This window comes from Accipiter gentilis, chromosome 31, assembly GCF_929443795.1.
Source record: "Accipiter gentilis chromosome 31, bAccGen1.1, whole genome shotgun sequence".
NCBI lineage: Eukaryota > Metazoa > Chordata > Aves > Accipitriformes > Accipitridae > Astur > Astur gentilis.
In genome coordinates this window covers 5,220,762-5,242,738 of record NC_064910.1, presented here as the reverse complement: position 1 = coordinate 5,242,738, position 21,977 = coordinate 5,220,762, and the positions used below count along the sequence as shown (strand labels likewise).

The 21,977-nt window shown below is 43.3% G+C and overlaps 1 protein-coding gene across 3 annotated transcripts in view; it reads right to left on the bottom strand.

The window, feature by feature from the left end:
* Positions 1-21,977, bottom strand: part of FHL2 (four and a half LIM domains 2) — a 62,579-nt gene that overhangs the window by 17,591 nt on the left and 23,011 nt on the right. Inside the window, exon 1 of one of the 3 annotated variants that reach the window (XM_049834061.1) lies at positions 9,527-9,806. The exons of the other annotated variants lie outside the window; for them this stretch is intronic. The gene's annotated coding sequence lies outside the window, so the exon portion shown is untranslated. Of the gene's footprint in view, positions 1-9,526; positions 9,807-21,977 lie in introns of those variants that run through there. 3 annotated transcript variants of the gene reach the window in all.

The following is a 21,977-nucleotide window of genomic DNA, read 5'->3' as shown; positions in this document are numbered from 1 at the left end:
TGGTACAGGGTGGTCTTTCCTTAATAACTGCTTCCAGCCAGTTATTCTCCTCTTGAAGCAGAAGTTCAGCCTTTACCACAACATCTAAAAAGTGATGGTGGATTTATTTTCCCCTCTGTTTTGAGCCTGTTTACACCCCCCAGCCTACATAACGCATTTGTACTTTCCCATGATAGAACTAGACAGGATTTAATTTCCTTCTAGGAGTAGTTTCAGTAAAATGAATGGAGTCAGACCAGTATAAACTGGTGTGTGTATGTATGACCGAGTGAGAGGGAGTGATAGCTTTGTATTTAGGACAGAAATCTGTACTTTTTTACCAGACTGTATTAGATATTTTTTCCAAATTATATGACTTGGCTGCACAGTTAACATGCATTATGACTAAGTTAAAGTGTGAGCAGGAACCATTTATGAACTTGCGTTTTTCACCTTTCTTCAGAATTAGTTCTTTCTAACCCTGAATTAAAAGTAGATGTGTGATACCAAGAAGTGAAAAATTTCTCTGCAGTCAAGATGTGTAAAAGCAAAAAACCCACAGAGTGTGATTCCTTTACAGCTTTATACCATTTCTGTCCTTCATCTGAAGCTGCTTAATGTAAAATACAGAAGTCGTTTGGGACTGGAAGAAGGACAGTTCCCTTAGAGGTGGATGTTCCTGTCTCTTGGTCACAGGAGGTTTCTTCTTGAGTGCTGTATTATTATTTTCTATGCTTTTCACAGAAGCAGAGGCAAGCATTATTTAATAGATTTGTTTAATAATTTATTTAATTATTTAATAATTTATTTAATAATTATTTAATAGTCACTGCCACTATTTTAGAAAATGTGGCACTCGGCTCCCTATCCTGAAAGGGATCTGGTTTTGTTAAATGTGGTCTGAGATTGTCATAGTGGATTGTCCCCTTCGCCCCGAGGAGGGAGAGGCAGGCCTGATTTTTATGTCCCAAACAGATTTAGGGCTGACCTCTGCTCTATGAAGACACTGCAGGGGCAGCTGTGGATGGGGTTTGAGGCACAACTCCGGAGATCTGGGAAATCAAAAGACAAGAAAGGAAAGTCTCCAAGATCTGCATTTTGGTTTTAGTTGCGTGAATCTTTTATTGGATCTGGGACCAAGTTCAGGTCCGATATCTCTTAAAGTTAGGAATTCAGGTTCATATGGTTTCATTCAGAAAGCTGAAAATCAGGGTGAAGCATCCCAAATTCCAGGCTGTTTAGATCTGGGCCTTGGATTGGATCTCATGATCTGCTATATGATATTCTGAGGATATTTGACAGGGTTGTGTCTTCTCTGGAGAGAATTAAATGTAATCACAGGGCTTATGTCTACTGAAAAAATTAGCAGGAATGTCAAACAAATAATTTCACTGTTGTCTTACAAACAAGAAATGTGAAATCATGCTAAGTAATGTTTTTGCCTGTTGCTTTGTACACATGGTCCTTTACATCGCCAGTCCGTTGGTTCCTGTCATATAAAAAAAAATTGTGCTTAGCTTAGTGCAGGCTTTATGCGCTGCTTTGGGCTTTAAGAAAAAAAACCAAAAGACTTCACAGGTGTAGATGGACACGAATTGCAATTCAACCTCCTTGCCATTGATCTATTTCTTCCTCTTGTGTTTGATACTTGTCGGCCATAAAGCTTTGTGGGCCAGAGGCTCATCTTTATTACACCTCTTTGTGGTACAACAAGGTCTTTGGATTTTATCGCAGTAGTCATTTTATACTTATGCTTTTTCAGACTGCTCTCAACATTATCATGAAGGAGAAATTGATTTTTTCTGCCATACAGTCTCCCTCCTACAACATTAGACATAACAAGTACATCTCCAAAAGGAAAAGAACTTTCCATTGCAAGCCCAGAAAAGAAGTTACAGCTTATGCCAAATGTTAGCGCTACCCACGTTGTGTCTTCCAGGAAGTAAGAATTGGCATGAAAATCACCAAAAAGTTAGTAGGCTGACTTAAAAACTATGCTTCTTTCCTCTTCTTCCCCTGTTTGCTCAAATAGTCTCATTTTACTAGCAGTAATTGTTAAAGTTATCATACTGGCTCATAAAAATTAGGGCTCATAATATTATTAAGAAATCACCCAGTGTTCCCCCATCCCATGACACTATTGACTACTGGAAAGGGGGACTAGGTGCCCCAGACCTTGCCCGCTTTTCCAACTATGTCTGCAAGCCTAAAAAGAGATGCTCTGTGCATCTCTTGTTTCAGCCCCTCTTAGAGGTGTTGAACACTGAGAGGTACAGACGCACCAGCACAAGAGAGAGAAAGAAGTCACGGGAAAATGTCTGAAAAATGTAGGAGCCGTGTAGTTTATTCAGTGAAGCTCTGATCTCTTGTAACAGAATCTGGAGACACAGAATTAAGCCCCTGTAGATGCTGAAGAGGGACTTGCTGTTGACCTCAGTTGGGTCAATTGGGCTGGGGCTCTCCCTGTGCCCCTAGAGCAAGATATTCTGTTAGCAACCTGTGTAGGAAATAAAAGGTCTTTGGAGACACCCATCTTCCTCCAAGAAGTACACACGTTTCTCCCACCTGACTTTTTTTTTTTTTCCAGAAGAACCGTGCACATGGAGAATTTTCTATCTGTTTATTTTCCTCCCCTCGAGAAAGGAAGATTTGTGCCTGGCAACTCCAGTGACACAAGCCATGCAGATCTAGAGCATTTGGAAACAATTTATGTTAATGTTCCAAAGATTAAATGCAAAGATTTATGATATTCTTTGCAACTATGAACTAGTAGTTCAAACTATGTTGGTCTTTCTGGCAAGAGGTGATTATTTTCCTGTAACTTAGCAGCTATTGCCACATTCATTATCTATCATCTCATTGCAGCAACTGCAAGCCACTCTTCTAAGAGCTAATCATTTTTCCAAACTAGGCCACAATGCCATGCAAAGAGAGAAGGGAAGAAAGCTAATTTTATTTCTTTTTAATTTACTTTAGGAAAAGAAGAAATGACCATTTGCCAGTAGCACTGACAAGACGGGGGCAGGGGGATGTTACATACAGTCAGAATCCACCTGAAGTTCAGTGTGTGGAAGTTAGCTGGTGTAGATGCACACCATGCGCACCCAGAGCAGTCCTGTGCGTTTAGATTTACTCAACCACATTGAGGGATAGCAGCCCTCTTTCTTTGGCTGGCCAGGTGTAGCTTATGCTCTGCTTCATGGGATGAGTGCCCTCAGACACCGTTATGACAGAGCGGAGGGAGAGCAAAGGGAACGTTGAGTGCTTGGAGGTCTTGCTGGCCACAGGGCAGATGTTGCCTCTTCGAGTTGCTTGGATCCCTGACCTTCCAACAGCCGGTTCCTGGCCGTGGGGAGCCAAGCCAGCCATGCAGAACAGCCAAGTCTCCCTCCGTGGGCCACGGAGGGGCATTTACTTCTTTACACTAAGGATGGCCAATGCAAAAGCTAACCAGGTGCTGAGAGACAAGCGATGCACAGCTCATCCTGCAGGAAGGCCAGCCAGCCACTCTTCCCTTCCATAGGTTCTCCGACCCTGCCGGTGGCTACTGGGGTACCGCTGCGTGAAGGTGTGTTTCTTGAGTAAAGAGAGGAAAAGGAGAATACTTTTGCAAGTATGAGACACTGAAGCTTATTGCTATGACTGTTCATACCAACGTCTTTGTGTAGGTCCTTAAAAAGGGGAGGCATGATTACTATAGGGAACAAGTCGTTGGGTAACCCTGTATCCCATGATCTGGGGTTTATGCTACGCTTGTAAATGAGACAGGGCTGCCGAGACAGCTGTGACTCTACTCTTTCTCTTTTAAAGTTTTAAGTTGAGAAGAAAGCGGAAGCCTTTTCCTCTTGCTGCTGCTATGAAAGAGCAATCCTGTAGTAAGCTCATCAAAAGAATTTGGCACCCCGTCTTCAAGAAATCAAGGCCCTTATGGTATGTCATTGCTCTCCCAGAACGGCCCTGTCAACAAGCCCAGGCTGCTGTACCAAGATCCATATCAAGGTTAGCATATTAGAAGTACCTAATCACAGAGGTGTTCATTGCTGCTTCTGAAGGTTTTAAACTCAGAGTAGATATTCATAGAGCTCCTAGAAGCTCCCTGGCAAAAGTCAGGAAAACTTGGTTTGATAACTGAACATAATAGTAACAATAAAAAAAGTAAAAATCAAAGCAAAATAAAGAAACATCTCACTAAATATCCCACTCAGGCTTTTCTATATACATGCTAAATATTAAAAGCTATTTTAAAAAGTTTGGGTCTTAATGGACTTTTAAAAGTTACCTTAAAACATTCTTCAGAATCACAGGTTTTTCCAGCAACTCAGCTTCTTTGCGCATGGCTGACTTATTTTGCCTATGGTATAACATTCCGATGTCTCTTTTTAAGTACTTTAGAGCAATTTTCTGAGCAGACAGACTGCATTAACATGTGCAGATAACCAAAGCATACCTGGTTCCTGTCTGGATTGCACAGTCAGCCTATCATGAATTGGAAAGTGGATAGTCTGATATTTAAGATTGTTTTCCTTAACATAATATTAATGATAATACTAAAAAAAACCACAAAAGAAAGAACCAGACAACGTTTCTCATGTGGTAAGGTTCCTCGTGTGCCTGGCTAAAGTAATCCCAGTTACAGCAGTGGAGAAGGAACACTCTAGTTGTGGTTTCTGTGTGGTTTGTTGTGTTTGGCAGACAATAAAGCTCTGCTCCAGTTTAGAGCCACTCCAGTAGTGGTAGAGCAAGCACCCGTGGTAGTAACTACAGAGGCCACAGAAGACCTGAGCACTGGCACTTTGAAAGTGTACCCCACACAATTTACATTATGATTATCTGAGATTGCTATTGAAATGACTGGAGGATGTTTGGTCTCACCAACGTTCCTGCATACATTTCAATTACAAAAGGAGCCTGTTGAAATAACACGGTCCTAAATGTACCATAGCAAGGAAGAGCACAGTTCAAGCGGAAAGGCTTGCTCTTGTTTTCTGTTTTAAAGCCTTTTGAAACTGCTGTCTTCCTTCTTTCTGTTGCAGAATAAGCAGAGGCTTACTCAAAGAGAAAGATAAAATACTTGATATTACTTAAGCATAGAAATTTGTATTTCTAGTAAGAGCATTTAAGCAGATAGCAGAAAATGATAGAGGAGAAAAATAGTATAAGGTTAACCAAACCGATTGTTATATCTGGCCGTACCCAACAGAAACGATGTCTAAGCTAAATGACTGCAGAGACTGAACTCCAATGGAGGTTTGTTTTTCCAGAAAAGAATTGCTTTTTCTTATTGACAGGAACCCTGCTAATCCCAGAGAAATTAGACCTAAAGATAAAAATACCCAGAAAATGCCACGTGCTACCATGCAGTGACATTTCTGAATTCTCCTATATTTTTGAAGTCCTGCATAATACGATCCAGGGCACAAAATCAGAACCATGTCCCAAATATTCTACGTTTCCTTCTTTCTAGAAAGAACAAAAGCAAAACTGGGAGGACCCTATGGAGGAAGAACGCTTTGTTATTTGTCCTGGCCCCTAGCAGAACATCTCTGGGTCTCTCTGTCTGGTTCTGTTTACAGAGGCAAGACCACAAAGCCCCTTTCTGTCTAAGATAATTGGCATGCGTGGTGATTTGGAGGATCAGTTAATGTACGTCTTTCAGCTACCGTATAAAAATACTGTAGCAGTGATTGCCCCAGGGCTGTAAGGCATCCATACTTCTTGCTCAGCTGCTGTGCCGTTGGCTTTCCAAAACGTGGGAAAGGTGGCTACATAAACCTTAGAGGTACCCGTTCAGCTGGGCACATCTTATCAAAATAGATTGATGACACCTGGGTGAAACCAGTTTGGTCCAATTTGTTTGCTGGGGTTTGGGGCTGGAGACTGGACACAGAGAGCAAAGAAAATGTCGAGTCAAAGTACCTGTGGTGCATGAGAGATACAGGAGCAAGCACTGGAAGACACAGAGAGCCTGGGGACACGGACACAGGCAATCCTTTTGTGGGCGAGATCCTTTCTAACTGAAGAAGGAAGATGTTGGGTCCACCATGGAGAGATGCAACAGCGTAGTATGGAGGGGGGGGGAATTCATCAGGGGTGGGATCCTGGTCTCCGAAGATACTTTCGATCTAAATCTCAAGAGTGCTTCAGAGCAATGGCAAAATAGAGCTAGGTAAATGCTTACAGGTATCTTATGGTTTTATGCAACTCGCTACTTTTATTATGCAAGATGAAGCAAAGAGCGGTGGGTTTTGAGCCCTTGCGCCTGTGTTTGCCAAGGGTCTAGAACTACGTCCCACCACCAAAAGTGCAACCTTAGGCCCTTCTCTGCTGTGGTTGATATATTTGCAACTTTAAAATTGAAAATCGGTTGTGAAAGGGAGACATGAATATTCTTATGCTAGTGTTACGCCCACCTACATTCTCTTACAGCATATTACTCTATGTACAGTAGCCATTTAGCATCCTAGTTAATATTATCCTATATACTATAGAAGGGTATGTGAAAAGGAACAAAATTAGGACGGTAACTTTTTCACCTGGCATGAGTATTTTGATGTTCACCCTTAAAAGAAGCCTCCAGTGGTTTTTAATCAAACTGCCTCTCTCTCTCTAGCTAATTAGTATTGTTGAAATGTTAATGCTTCAGCAGCTGTCAATGTACCCGAGATTTATTTCCATGAAACCTGTCAGTACCCTGCCATTTCACACCCTCACTTGGGGTGAATCTGCATCACAAATAACTGTGCATATGTAAATGAAACATTAAAATTACACAATTAGAATTAATCAGTCTAAAAATGCAAATTATGAGATCCCCAATCTCTGAAGCAGTACTCAAGTGAGGGAAGGTGACTGCCTGCAACACTATACCATCCAGAGTTTCTCTGAAGGTGCTCGGGACCGATTTATCTGTCAGAGAAACATGAATGAGCCTCAGACCTGCATGTAACGAGTCTGCGAGGTCCTTGGAAGAGTGGCAGCGTGCTGGCCAGCGGCAACAGGCTTTACTTCAGTTTTTAGCCTGATTTTCACGCAGAAGAAACCGTTCCTTCTGGTTGATGGTGTTAACATTTGTCCAATCGTCCCTTAATTCTGTGAGGTGAGGCAAGGAGGTGAGGACAACAGCAGGTAAGATATTGCTTGGCTCTGGGGCTCAGGGCTCAACGCCCTGGAGAACTGAGCCAGGAGTCACTCGTGTGAATATGGGTCTTTACAGCCCTCCTCATCCCTTTCTTTTGGGATGAAAGCTTGAATTCGCAGCGCAATGCAACAGAAACTGTCGCTAGCCCTTACAATTACAGGAGCTATACTTTGTCATCAACTTTTGGGGTTTTTTTGGCTCCTGATGTTTAAAGCAGGATGGGATCCCGGAGGATCCCATGTGTGGTCAAAGGAGTTGTCTGGTTTTTTTCCTAATGCTAAGTGTGCCAGCTGGGAGCGCTCATGTCTGTATGGACAGGAGAGATGTGATTTCAGGGAAAGGGCTTCCCTAGACTCCCTTAAGAAACCATAAAGTCGTAGGTAGGAAAGAGGGCCTTATCTGTACCCAAATACTTTAGTTGGGAATCACCATTAGATGCTCTTCGTGGCAGGAACTTTACATATACAAACAATATCTGACACAGTATAGCCACTGCTATGTGATAACAGTGATCTCACAAAAAGTAGTAATATTTTGCTATAAATCCCAACCACCTGGAAGTGACTACTTGGTGCCTGCATGTGTAGCACTGCTGATTCCATGGGAGCACATTCAGCAGAATGGTGAGAACGGAAAATAAGTATATTATACCCCAGCACTTCTGCCACCTTGGGATCTTCTAAACTTTCTCAAAAGACCTCAAGAACTGGTCCATCCCCCAGCCTCAGGCCTGCTAGTCAGATGGAGATGTCAGGTGGGAACCCCAGGGAACTCTCACAAATACGATTTCTGGGCAATAGCGGTTTGTGTCCTTTCAGCTGCCCCGCTCACCTCAACTACATTTTGCCTCGGAAGCCAAAGATCATTATCTGTGTTATGGCTAGGGTAAAAGGTAGTATTAGTGGTGCTCTGGTCAGATTTTTGGATACAGTAGTGCCACTATGGCAGTGTTAGGAACTGAGTTTTCAATAAATATAGTACCTCATATCCTTTTTTTTTTTTAAATTTTCTCCAAATGTGGTCAAAAATATACACAGACTCTTTTGACAGAGCAGCCTTTAGAGTGCATCCTTTCCCAGTTATATGTACAGAGGCAGGAAAGAGACAGAGATTTTTATGAATTTAAAAAAAAAAGAGGCTGTTTTTCTGCCTTCCCAATCCAAACGCCTGAAGTAGTCATTTTCAAAGTTTACCATCTGCCTGATAAAAGGCACAGAAGATTTTAGCCAGAAAGCAGGCAGTCCATAGATTTATGAACTGATGAAAATAGGGTTCATAGCAGAAACCAAATGGCAACCTTAGTTATAGCATTCCTTCACATTCAGATGCATGTGAGTATCTAATAACATACAGCCTTCTGTTGGTCCCTTCTAGGGCAATTCCTATTTAAGACAGAGTACAAATATGTATAGCCAACAATAAACGTTATAGCTACTGACTGTGGCAATCTCATTGTCAATCAGCAATCAGCAATCTTAGTTAATATGGGTCTAGATAGGAGTCCAGGGGGTAACAATAACAGACCGAGTGCTGCTGGTATAGAGATTTTATAAGGTTTGCTTTCTCGTGACTATGTGTGTGTCTCTGTACACAGAAAAGCTGAAATATGCAGGTGTCTGGGGAACTAAACAAAAGCCATATCCCTTTAGGGAAGTAGAAAGTTTAGAACAGCCATTAATGCAGACAATGAAAGTTAGTATTTCCTTTATTATGTACACAGAGAAATCCGTGTTAGACAGCGTACATGAAAGACCTGGGTTATCGTGGCTGCACACACATGCTGGCAGAGAGAAGCATGAAAAGAAGGAATTCAGAGCTATTAACTGGGATTTGCGCTCTAATTTATTTTCTCCACGTAAAAAGGAGAAACGTGATGCTGATGGCTCCCCATTTTTTCCCGCACACAATCTGTCCACAGTGTTTTCCCACAAAGAGGAAAAGCTACCTTTGTTTCATGTGCATCTGCTCTTGCTACAGTGCAAAACCGCTCCTTTGTTGAGCTCGGCAGCAGGAGTGTGCACGGAGGTGTAAGGAATCTAAGACCCCAGCTTCTACTTTTTATCACCTCCCCGGTGGATTACCCACGCAGCACAATACAGTCATTAAAAATAGTTACACATGAAATGACCCAGCCCCTCATCAGCTCGCTGATGTGTCGCTTTACGGACAGACACGCAGCAGTCATTGCTCCGATAAGAAATTTGTCTTTTTCTCCTCTTCACACCCCTCGCTGTGCGCTCAGGAGAAAGGGGGACCGGCAATCTCTCTCCTCGCATCCTTACCCGACAACCCACTGGGGCATTAAAGAACCCTCTCCTCCGCTCCGCACCCTTTGTTTAAAGCGACGCCTTCAAAGATGTATTCCGTGGGTAGTGGGGAGGGAGGGGAAAAAAAGGGATATTTACTTACAGAGCCGTAGCGGGCAGCTAATGTCACCTCCCGGACCAGGGACAGGGCTCACATCCATTAACGAACGTGCAAAAAGCACACCGGCCTGCCTGCAGAGGAGAGCCGACCGGCTCGCCGGGGCTTTCTACTGCCTGCGAAGAGCGGCTCTTCCCATTCCAGCCCTGCAGTCAGCGTTGTGTGGAAAGAGGCTGCTGCCTTCCCCAGCCTAGTGAAACCCCTCTCTATCATTTTACCATATAAGGAGACAAAAGCATCGGAGACACTCATTCTTTTAGGCGCTCTGCAGCTGGCATTCGACACTTTTTCTATTCCGAGGGTGTCGATACTTCCCCCCCTCCTAAACATCTTGTCTTTCTTGGCCCCCTTCCTAAAATAAGGCTCCCCCTCCCCTCCTCCAGCCTTTGTTTCTCTAAACCCCTGACGCTTATTAATAACGTAGCTTTGCTAAGTCCGAGGGATCGCGCTTTACAGAAGGAAAGGTTTTACAGCGACTCCAGCCCAAACGTTTGTAAGGCTGCTCACCTGGCTGAGAGAATAAAGTTAAATTTGGTTAAATTTGGTAGCAGGCTTTACTCGCTTTGGCTGGTTTTGCCTGCTGAGACTTAGTGCCTTGCCCAGAGCAGAGTGAAACAAGCTGTCTCTCTTCTCCTTCGTGGAGAGGTGCACATTTTTCTGAGGAGCAAGTGTGCAGGCGTTTCTTTACAAGTGTTCAGAGCCCGTTCTTGTTGCTCTCCACCCTTCTTTCTTTCCAAGTTCCCCCATAGTGAGGAGGAAAAAGAAGAAAAGCAGGGGAAATAATTAATGAAACAAACAAAAAACCCCCCTCGTGTAAGAGAAAGCCAAAGGAACAGATTGTCGCAGCACATGCTCGGACCCAGTGGAAAGCCCTGCCAGTGGGCACGTGTTAAGAAGAGGGGGAACCATAAAACCTCCTATAACCAGGAACTAATTTTTCTGCTAAAAAAAATCCAATTTCCTCTATCAACGATCCTAGCAGAAACACATTCTTTTAATCAAAACCGTGAGGGTCCTGGGAAACCTCCCAGAGGGAAGAATTTGGATCAGAAGCGCGTGGGAGATGTCTGCTCTCTGCCATTTGAGGGGTAGGGTGGGGAGGCAATTCAGGGCAATACTTCAGTAAGGACTGGTGCTTGGCAAAGGGATTTGATTTAATTTGAATGCTTTCAACCTTAAGAGACAGCAGTAGGATAAAAATGTAAAACCCATTAGCCCGAGACAGCGTTGCTGTTGTTTTGCATCCAGGTGACGCGAGGTAGTCCAATGTCCTTTTGCATTAGACACCAGGCGGTGATGCAGGCGTGCATATGGGTTGGCTAAGGGTTTTTCTTGCAAAACAAACTTATGCCAAAACCCTCACCTGTACTTACTGTCCTCTTGTGCACCCAAATGGTAGTCAGATTTGGAATGGGGGTAAAATGTCAGTCTCAGCTCTATTCAAAAGCTACAAAAGCACAGACAGAATAAAATGGTGGGAAAGGGCCATTCCTAGTTCTTCTATAAGGAGCAAAACCTCCTTTACAGAGGTGAGTTATTTTGGTGACCAGCAATGCCCATGGGTCGATCTGTCTGTCGCTGCAGCCTGCGCAGTTGTGTTTTCAAAACACGGGCATCGTGCCCTGGAGGGCTGACCATGGATGGATGGCATTAAGGACTTTGATTCCATGGCAATTAAAGCTTGTTTCAATCAAAGCTGCTGCACTCCCCAGCCACGTGTCCCTGCCTCCTCCCTTGCATTTGCACTGGCACTGGAAGATGAGTTAAACCTGGCAGTGAGCAATTTTTGGAGAGCCCTTGAGCTACCATGGAGCTGCACCTATGTCTTGGGAGAGCTGCTGGTTGGGCTTCCAGCCCCATCACCGGCTTGCTGGATGCCCTTGGACAAGACATTGCATCTTTCTGTTCTTTAGTTTCACTCTTTGTAAATATAGAGCTGAGAACAGGCAAACTCTTGTGTGGGTTGTTAGCAAATTTACAAAGGACTAGTTAGTGCATCATCATCATCATCATCAAAAAATGATGTTTCTTTCTTTCAGATTAAATTATTGCACAGTGACAACAATAATAATTAATTTCCATCTTAGTTACTGTTCTTACCTCAGCTCTGATCTAGAAGTGCATGTAAAGAAGAATAATGGGCCCTGAAGGTGATTAGATTTGGGCTATTTGAGTCAGTTTATTTCCAAACCTTTCTAAAACAAATTAAATACTCCAAACGTGTTATTCGATTTTTTCAATTTCCATTATATTTTCATTTCCTTATCTGTCCATTGACAGCCACTGCAGCAACCCTGCCAGACATTTTTTGATGTGACCTGCTGGAATACAATACAACTGTTTTCCACAATTACAAGTTAAAATATACCCCGGCTCCAGCTGAAATCGTTTAGTTTAACTGTTGCAGGTCATGGGTTGAGTTTAGGAAGATAAGATAGTTTTTGTCTGATTTAATCTAACATCTCTGACTCCTTGAATGCAGAAGAGCCTCTGCCAATTTTAAACCCAATGATTTGTGTGCTCACTCCGGGACTTGCTGCTCAGCAGCCACATCAAGACTGCATGGAGCTGCGAAAGGGATGGAGGAGCTCCTTCCCTCCTCCCATGATGTGGTGTATGCACTCCGTCAAACACTACTAGGCATGGCAGGGGCAATATCTGACCTCTTACCCTCCTTCAGTGGGCCTACCCCTGCTCACTTCAACTTCTAATCTGACAAGTACATATTCCTCAGTAATTGGCAAAACGCCCCACGCTCTCTTTCCCACCAGCATCAAATCCACTGAGGGGAAGAAAACCAATTTTTCTTAATGATAATTAAGGAAAGGGAGATGAGGAGGAAAGAGCAGGGGCTTTTTTCACTGGCAGATTTAATGTTTCAGTGACCCACGTTTGGGGTTTTTTGTTGTTTTATTTTTTTAAACTTCATCTGTTAGCCATCTTCAAGGCTTCAGAGGAGACAATGCGATGAAAACAGGGGGCAATGTTTCTAATAGTGTGCCTACATTTAAGGTTGAAAGTACAAGTACCATTCAGTGCCATCCTGTGATTTAGAAACATACCCTATGGCTTATATATTTCTCATCTATGTAGCATTTATGTAGCACATATTGCTTGTTCTTCAGTGCCCTGTGTGCTTTAACAGGTTTAATTCTAATGTGGGGAAGGCCATACCTCACATGTGGGAAACAAGACAGAAAAAGTATCATTTTCATAGCAGGACTTCTCAATGATTTTACTAATCCTTCAGAAATCTCACTTCAGCTACAGGGTTGACGCTGGAATAACTACCATTTCAGCACTTATCTCCTTTTCTGGCTGAAAAGAATGAACAAAGAAAAATATTGGAAAGAGACAGCTGGAAGTAGAATATTTCCTTTTCCCCCAGTTTGACTCACAGAGAAATTTAATGTTTCTAAGAGAGCAAGGGAGGTGGAAAGCTACACTTTAAGGTTTGAGAATGGCTCAGCTACTGACTGATTCCTTGCACCACTATTTTATCCTGGAAACTGTTAAGTTACTTTATCAGAATTCAGCAAATCCCTTTCTGATGCTGGAACCTGTATAATACAAGCTTCCATTAAATACGAGAGGGTGCATTTAGAAGAACTGCTATTTTTGGCACTACTGCTTAGGAAGTAGTATAGACTCATGCAGACATTGCATTTTAGTTCATTAAACCTAAAATAACAGCCAGGCAATATTAATTTTTTCTGAAATTTCATTCTCATAAGATGTTCTCAGATATGTAGTTTTGCCCCAAACCTATGAGGAATATGCGAAGGGTAAACAGATATTTTTGGTGTGTATTTTCTCTCCCCATTCCGTCCCCCAGTCACAAGGCTTTATGCAACATTCTGGTCTTCCTTTCTTCCCTTAGGTGAATAGATCCTCGAGTAGAAACACTCAGCAAGTAAGAAGTATCAGAGTTTCATAGACTCTGATGAAGAAATGATGGATACTTTTGGAAAATCCATTAAAGCCCTGCAGCCAAGGCAGATAAGGAACTTTACATGAAATGAAAGTCCGTCTGCTTTGGGTTGATGCAAGTCTTCTTTTATTTTTGGGAGGGTGTTTAGCCTAAATCAATGTGAAAAGCTTAGTGTTTTAGAAACTCCAATCTCAACTGGAAAAAATATTTTTCCATGTTTGCTTTCTTAATGTGTTTGAATAGTTTTCACATATAGTCTTAAACAATTTCCTCTAGTGCATTTAGAGAAAGGTGCCATGGCTTAGTAGCACTGAAGAACTCCTGGTTTTGTATAGGAAAAGTCATCTTCAGAAGGATAATAAATGTATTGCTATGTGATAAGATAGATGATACTGACTCAAATTCAAGGCTGTTTCTGCGATTACATGATCTGGGATGGAGCTGAAAGCAGTTTAGACCATTACGGTCAGTTTGAAAAGATTTTGTTCAGCGTTTCAAGTTAGTCAGGACCTCTTTTTCTATCCAGTTAGCCCCGGTTTCATTCAGAGAAATCTATCTCCTGAAAAAGATGTCTCAAAGGGAATGTGGCAGCGAGACACCGGTCAACATTTGGTCTGCCACGGTCTATGTAATTGCACCTATGCCCCTTTCTCCATGGACAGCTGAGATGCAGAGATGGTTTGTAGTGGATGACCCGGGCAGAAAGACAGCTACGTCCCCGCTGCTGCTGCTTTCCTCTCTCTCAGCTATGGAGACAAACAGCTCTTGACGCTAATGAAAAGTGGGGCATGAATCGAGGGGATCGAAGGAGAGAAGAGTAGTGGTGCTTGAGGAAGGAAGGGACAGAACACACCAGAGAAAGCTTCAAGGAGCAAGCCAGGAACTGGTCTCTGCTAAGGAAAATCCTTCTTGGTGATGGCTGAATTTTCAACAGCTTGGAAATCTGAGGGACCACATTACAGGACTGGCAAGTCCTTCGCTGGGCGAGCAACATTGTCAGAAGAGACAACCCAGGTCCTCGTGGATTAAAAGAAGCCATAAAATCCATCATGGGATAAAAGAAGATGGTCAAACATCTCTCCAAGCATCTCTCCAGTCTGCCATGTGGGCCAGCCACCCTGGAGAGCCCTCACCAGGCTGCTGACCAAGTGGAGAAGAAATCATGAAGAGTTGTAATGAAGTGAGTGGAAAGCAACCATTCTTCTTGTTGAATATAGTCTTCTCCTTCCCTACTTTCCCAACCATTCTTTCTCTTTCTTTCCTCTCGCTAGAGAACAGATGGAGCCTCTACTTTTAAGGAAACTGAAGCAAAACCTTTTTGTCTGTGCCATCCTCACCCCTCTTTGGACTCTAAGCATTCCTGACCCCCCTCGGCTCCATAGTTTGTTCATCTGTAAACATGGATAGGGAGCCTGGTGTCGTGTCTTTGGAAGTGCTTCGGGATCCAGAGGCAACCTCTGACAAGAGGTGAGTGGTTTTTAGAAACAGTGACTCTAAATGAGGATAGTGCAGAGATCTATGCGGAGGAGCTCTTGCTTCTTTCCTTTCCTCTGGATTCAGCTTGGTTGCGGTGTGGGGCCCTGAGTATGACAGATGGAAAGAGGCTTTTGGGTTTCCTACCCCTGCGGGTGGAACCTGGGATGTCAAATTACTACAGAGTTTGTAGTAATTGCTGGTCTTCTGAATTGGCAAATACTACCCCTTAATTTAGGATTTATTCATTTTAGTATAATCATGATTTATGGTTCCCTGTTTTAGAGACATGAAACAAGCACACTGTGATTGTTCCAAAAAAACTAATCACTCTGTGTTTTTGATAGCACGAGAGACGTGCAATTCTGTACAAAATAGCTCATATACCTAGTATTCCCTGCAGTGTTCCCAGCACGCTCCAGTGTTTTTAGACAAAGTCCCCTTTCCAGAATCGCCCCCCCTCCCCTCCTCCACTGCTCATGGCTTCTTCTCCAAAACCTTACTTGTGTGTGAATAATTTCCTTCTGCTCCCCTTCATGCTTTTTCTGCCTGCATCCCTGACATGTTTTACGACCCTCTAGAAATAGTCAACAGCGACGTTTGTAACTGCTGTTTCCCCTTATCAGCCAGCCAGGGGCCCAGGGAGCTTCTGAGGAAAGAGAGGTTTTTAAAATTGAGCAGTTGGCGGACACCTCAAGAACTTCCCTAACTCATTTCCAAGGCAGGAGTGACAACATCTAACTTGTTCCTGTCTAAGCTACCCTTAAGGATTAACATTAGGACTCCACAACCTCCAAAGTCAAAAGAGTGTAAGTTTTGTCAGTCCAACACAGATAGCAGAAAGAGAGAAAAAGACACTCAGACTAGAGTTTTCAGTCTAACATGAGTGCTTGTAAATGATGACTAGTGTCAGGCAGAACCTGTAATTTGTAGGTATTCAGATCATGCCACAGCAGTGTGAAAATCATTGAGCAGAAGGGTTCCTCCAACTCGTTATCCTGTTCTTGGGGTCTAAGAAGTGTCTTGGGAAGAAAATGAAAATAGCCTGTAATGATACCCCCTCATAATACTCTCCCAGCCTCCAACAACTTTTGGCTCAACCTGGGATTTCTCAGCCTGGAGGCAGTATCCCTACTGAATATCACTTCCATGAACTTGCACAGTTCCCTCCTGATCCCATGAAAGGAAATCCACAGTTTCCTGCAACAGGTAGCTCTACTTTATGTTGTTGAAGAACCTTCTCCTTGTGTTCATTTTGAACATGTTACCCACTAGCTTCGTCTGATGCCTTCTAGATTTTACACTTGCAGAGATAATTGAGCAACTGATCTTTACTCACACTTTACAGGCTGCTCGTATCTTTGTCAATCTTTATTATATCCCCCCTCAGCCATCTTTCTCCTAGGCTGGACTGACCCAGCCTACCTAGTCACTCTGTATGACAGTTACTCCCTGTCCTGTCTTTTATCATCCTTCTCCAAATTTTTTCCAATTTGACACCTTACTTTGTCAGATGAAGTGGCCAGAACTTTAACATTCAACATGCTTCTTGGCTGCTTTTGAGCACTGAGGAGGGTTTTTTTGTAAACCTGTATAACCCCCAAATTTCACACCCAGGTGGTCAGCTCAGAACCATTACTTTACAGCTAAAGTTACATTTTTCCCCATGTGCACTGCTTTATGCTTATCTACATTCAGTTTAAGATGTTGTTCCAGTGTCTATTCATCCTGTTGCCTAAGATCCTTCTGTTTCTCAGTCTTAGTAGAATTTCTGCTATTAATCTCTTATTAATCTCCTTTTACTGCAAGAACTGCCTGTTGTCTCTCAACCTATTTTATGCAATCCATGCAAAGATCTTCCCTCTTATCCTGTGGCTGCTTGCATGTTTTTAAGGGTGTTTGGTGAGGACCCTTGGTGAATACATGGAAAAGTACAAATAAGCAGATGCTGTCAACCAAAGATCTGTATCTGCATGTTTCTTATCATTTTACAGGAACCTGATGGATTTGTAGAGCATGATTTCCCTTTACAGAGCTTTATTGAATTTCTCCCAATGTATCATATTTATCCATCTTCCCTACCCTGCATAGTAATTTCTACTGAATTTATCAAACTCACAGGCTCTAATTTTCCCCAGTTTCTCTTGGAACCATTTAAAAAGGCTGGCACTGTATTAGCAAATTTCAGGTGCTCAGTTCTAAGTCTGTTTTAAATAAGAGGCCATGCACTATTATTATTTCAGTTAATTCATCCTTTAGATTTCTTGGGTGAACACCATTTGGTTCTAACATTTTCTTCCTATTCATTTTGTTTATTTGTTCCATACCTCTTCTACTGACACTTCAGCTTGAAATAGATCCTCTGACGATCCCCATAAGGAAGTGTTCTGCTGTGGGAAGCTCTCCAAGTTCCTCACAGTGAACACAGGAGTAAAAAAATCTGATTTAGTTTTTTCTGTTACAGCCATCTCTTCCCTGAGGACTCCTTTTGTACCCTGTTTATGTATTGGCCCTATCGTTCCCCAAACCATTTAACTTGCCTTGAATTCAAAAGAAGCATACAGCTGCAGATCACTTCTCAGATGACTTCAGGCTCCTAATACTTTGATGTAAGTAGAAATAGTTGCCCTCTCCAATCTGAATATGGCTGGGGACATCCTGTTTTCCAGAAAGATCCTACTGTATGGCAACAGTTATTTTTCTGCTCAACCACTGTTTGTATATACTACATATAAAATGAGAGGGTCTGAGACGTAGGCTCAGACATATATTATGATTGAAAATATGAGCTTACATTGTGCACTTTGAAGTAGAGTCCTTGCTATTGATCCTTTTAGGTCTGTGCTTACTTTGAACTCTGTAAGTGCTCAGGCCCTTTAAATAATAGGATTAAAGCAACCTTCTAGCCGCTGATGTGAATTTCATGTCTAACACTTCACATAGAACTGAAAAAATATACCATCCATTGTCAGCCTGATAGACATATGGATTGTGTTTGTCCCTGCCAAGTTTATATTCACATGGCTGTCTAGTGGAGTTGCTGTCTTAAAGCGAATGAAATTCAAATGTTGTGAGTAAAACGAAATAGAGGCTTGTAACAATGGCTCGTCTTGAAGATAATGTGTCTTCTGCTGGAAGATAAGTAATTTTTCTGAATCATTAGAGAGGAGCCAGCAATCACATTATGAGGCAGAGCTAGTCCTTTCATTTATCCCTAATGACTATCCATAAAGTCTAGCGAGTCCTCGCTGGGTTGCTACAATACAAATGCCTTACACAACTGAGCACTGCCCACCTGGCTGGCTGCTCCCCAAAGAGCACCCGCTCCACAGTGATGCTGGCTCTTCCTTATATCCAGTAGGATTTCCAGGAATCCAGACCCCTCATTTGCAGGGAAGAGTTCCTAACACTTGGTTGTCCAGAAAAAAATGCAGAGAAGAGGCTGGATTGCTGTTGGAGTGAGTCCAGAGGAGGGCCATGAAGATGATGAGAGGGCTGGAGCACCTCTCCTGAAGCTGAGAGAGTTGGGGTTGTTCAGTCTGGAGAAGAGAAGGCTCCAGGGAGACCTTAGAGCAGCCTGCCAGTACTCAAAGAAAGCCGGAGAGGGACTTTTTACAAGGGCATGTAGTGATAGGACAAGGGGTAATGGCTTTAAACTGAAAGAGGGGAGATTTACATTAGATATAAGGAAGAAAATCTTTACTGTGAGGGTGGTGAGGCACTGGAGCAGGTTGTCCAGAAAAGCTGTGGCTGCCCCATCCCTGGCAGTGTTCAAGGTCAGGTTGGATGGGGCTTGGAGCAACCTGGTCTAGTGGAAGGTGTCCCTGCCCGTTGCAGAACAGTTGGAACTTGATGATCTTTAAGGTCCTTTCCATCCCAAACCATTCTGTGATTGTCTGGCAGCAGACACAACACTGGCAGGGAGCAGAAACTTCTCTTGCAGGATAGAGCAGAGGAAGACTTGGGAGGAAGGCAGGCTGCTCTGCTTGGGTGCCCACAGTTCTTCTAGAGCCATGCTCACGCTGCTTCTGCATGAGCCTGCTGGCTTTCTACATGAGCATGCCTCGGGCGTGGAGCTGTTTGCTATTTCCTTTCGTAAGCTGCGTATCTATCTGACATTTTCATTTGTAAGGGCAGGGGGAAAATGCAGAAAGGAGGCATGGCTCTAGGTACGTGGGCAGGATCCCGGCTGAGAGTCCGGTCACAAATCCTGTCCCAGCAGCCGGCACAACCTCCTGTGTAACCGAAACCTAACCAGTTCCAGGCACGATGGAGCTGGACATACCCGTGCCTTTCACGTGCTAGGTCTCTGCTAACTCAGCCTCTCTCGTTCAGCAAATGAGGAAACCATTACCAAAAGCAGGCAACTGGGTGGAGTGGCAGATTCCAATAGGAAGCAATGATAACTGGGTGGGGAACGACTAGGACAAAGGGAAGACCATGCATGAACCCAAATGATCCCCAGATCGCAAGCTGGGTGCTCCTGCTCACGGTGGTGGGAGAGGGTGGCCTGGCCACACCACGCCTGCGTGCGCATTTTGCCACTGGAAGCAAAGCAAGGGCTGCTGAGAAGAAAAAGATGGATGAACAAACTGTCTTCGCATACTGCAATCTCCTTGTGCCAATGACAGGGAGATCTTCTCAGGGTGACCATATTGCCCGTTCCTCTTGTCCTGCCTGCATCTATAGCAGTAGCTTGTGTTGACCCAAACACAGCAGAGGATGGTCCACACTGTTCAACCGTAAGTGCAGCCCCTGGTCTGGTTGAGCCCAAAGCCCCCGTTGCTTCCCAAGGGGGCTCTGGCATGGCCCAAGGGCTGGCCTGCCCGAAGGACTGCTCCTAACAGGAGGGTGGTTGTGTCCATCTCGTTTTGCCTGATAAGACAGTACAACTGTATGGGCACCGTGCCATGCTAGTTGGCCCGAGGACCAGTATTTTGTTATAAATCAAAATGTTTCTGAGACAAAACTAGCTAACGGAGAAGCATGACAATAAATCAGATCTACCTATTTTCCACAAGGATGTCCTTAGAAAACTTTTTCCTGAGATTTCTGTGGTTTGGTTTGTGTAGTCTGTTCCTCTATCTCATGCACCATTTGTTCCTCAGGCTCAGGAGAAAGCCTTTGTGGCCCACTGTAGTCCTTTCTTGAATGCTTTGCTGCTTATAGTTCTGTGGTTCCTTGGTCTTCAGACCTGGTGGAGCGTGGATGCAAGATCCTTGAAACAGACAGTTTTGCTGGTTGTTTTTCAAGTGTGTGCTGGGGTGCCAACATCTACAACCACTGTCTTTCTCACTTGTGTCTGTCTACAGATCTTAAGCAGAACAATAAGTCTTTTGACGGTGCACATCTTATATTATGTTCGTGTAATCGAGGCCATATAATTATACCCTCTGCTTAGCCACCAGTATTCCACAGCAACAAATAACTGTATCCTAAGACACTAATTGCACTAATAAATCTAGATCCTCCTTAGGTTATGAATCTGCAAGTTACTGAACTGCAAGACTTAAGTAAGATGACATTACAAACAACACCATGGCTTTATTGAAGGTTGGGGGCTACAAAGAAGTGTGCCAAGTGTACCATGAAGCTCAGACATGTTTCTGCAGCCAGTCTTGGAAGCCTCAGGGTAAAACTCTTGCTGAATTTGATGAGATGGAGGGTGAAACAGTTTACAAATGAATGACCTTCTCCATCCTGATAAGACGTTCCAATTGTCTTTTATAATAGATTATTTATAATGATTGAATGTTTTCCCATTGATTGCCTAACAAACAAACTTACATAAGCACCTTCCACTATTAGGAAAAGTTCTGTTCTTTTTCTCATTTTAAATGGCCAGTCTAAAATGAGAGGCAACCAGTGTCCTAGCTGGTTGATTGTCATTGTTACCACAGTCACACTGATGTTTTTCAGAAGCAGTTCAGTAAAAATAATTAGGAATACATATCTAACTCATAGCATCAGATCAAGAAAGTACCAATCTCATGCAAAACCTCTTCTTTCCATTCAGGATTTCTACAAAAGACTCTTAACATTTCCATGGCAGTCTCCAATTTTTCAGAGACCTTCCACTTTGCACAAAAAGGTGCATTGGATTGAAACTTTTTCAGATAATGTTGGCTGAAAAGACTATAGCCATTACAAATTTTCAAATAGGTTTGTGTCATTTTCTCCCTGCAGATGAGAATGGATGGTCTAGAAAACCATCATCGTTCCGTCCCCCCTCCTAAGTTTCTATGCTCTTTCATAACCCTTCACTCCTGAATAAACTCTTTCACACCCTTTTGTTTTGAGAGGCAAAGTAATTTCTGCAGACTATTGCTCTCTGTTACAGTCCCACCAAGCGAGGAAAAATTCCTAACAAAATATTTCCATCTTCTTCACAGGTTCTTGTTTCCACCAGCAGCACTTTCCATTCATCTGACATGCTCCTCCTGTGCTCTGGGTCCCACTTTGCACCTGGAAGGAGACTTTCAAGAGTTCCTACAGCACCAGGATAGCCCTGGTTCAACTCATGAATCTCCAGAGAATGGCCCCCCCTTGCTTAATTGAGCAGAGCTGGACATAACATCCCACATGTTGGCTAAAGGATTTTTAAGGCAGATGAAAGCAAGAGAGGGGAGAGTCTCTCTCCAAGAGTTATTTCTTGGAGCCCTACAGCCTGCCGATCCTCGCTGCACTTGAGTCTGCCCTCAGATCTGGCCCTTACTTCTTTCTGAATTAGGAAAAAGTGCTACTTTTCTCCCCTACAAGGATGTCGAGAGAAGAAATACTTGATGATATGAAACGCGGGCCATACGAGTACGTAACGCACAATGTGTTTAACCTGTGCTCATGCGAATTCCTGAGCTGGGGCTTACACCCAGAAGTTGAAAACTACAACAAATAGTTTATTCTGACAGCTTCCTCTCTTTTATTGTTCTGTACCGGCAGTGCCATGCTATACAGCGTTGGCACGTCTCTCTCTTTGTATTATAATCGGTGTCCTAAGCCCTTGAGTGTCCTGCTGCCGTCCGTACCGTTGCA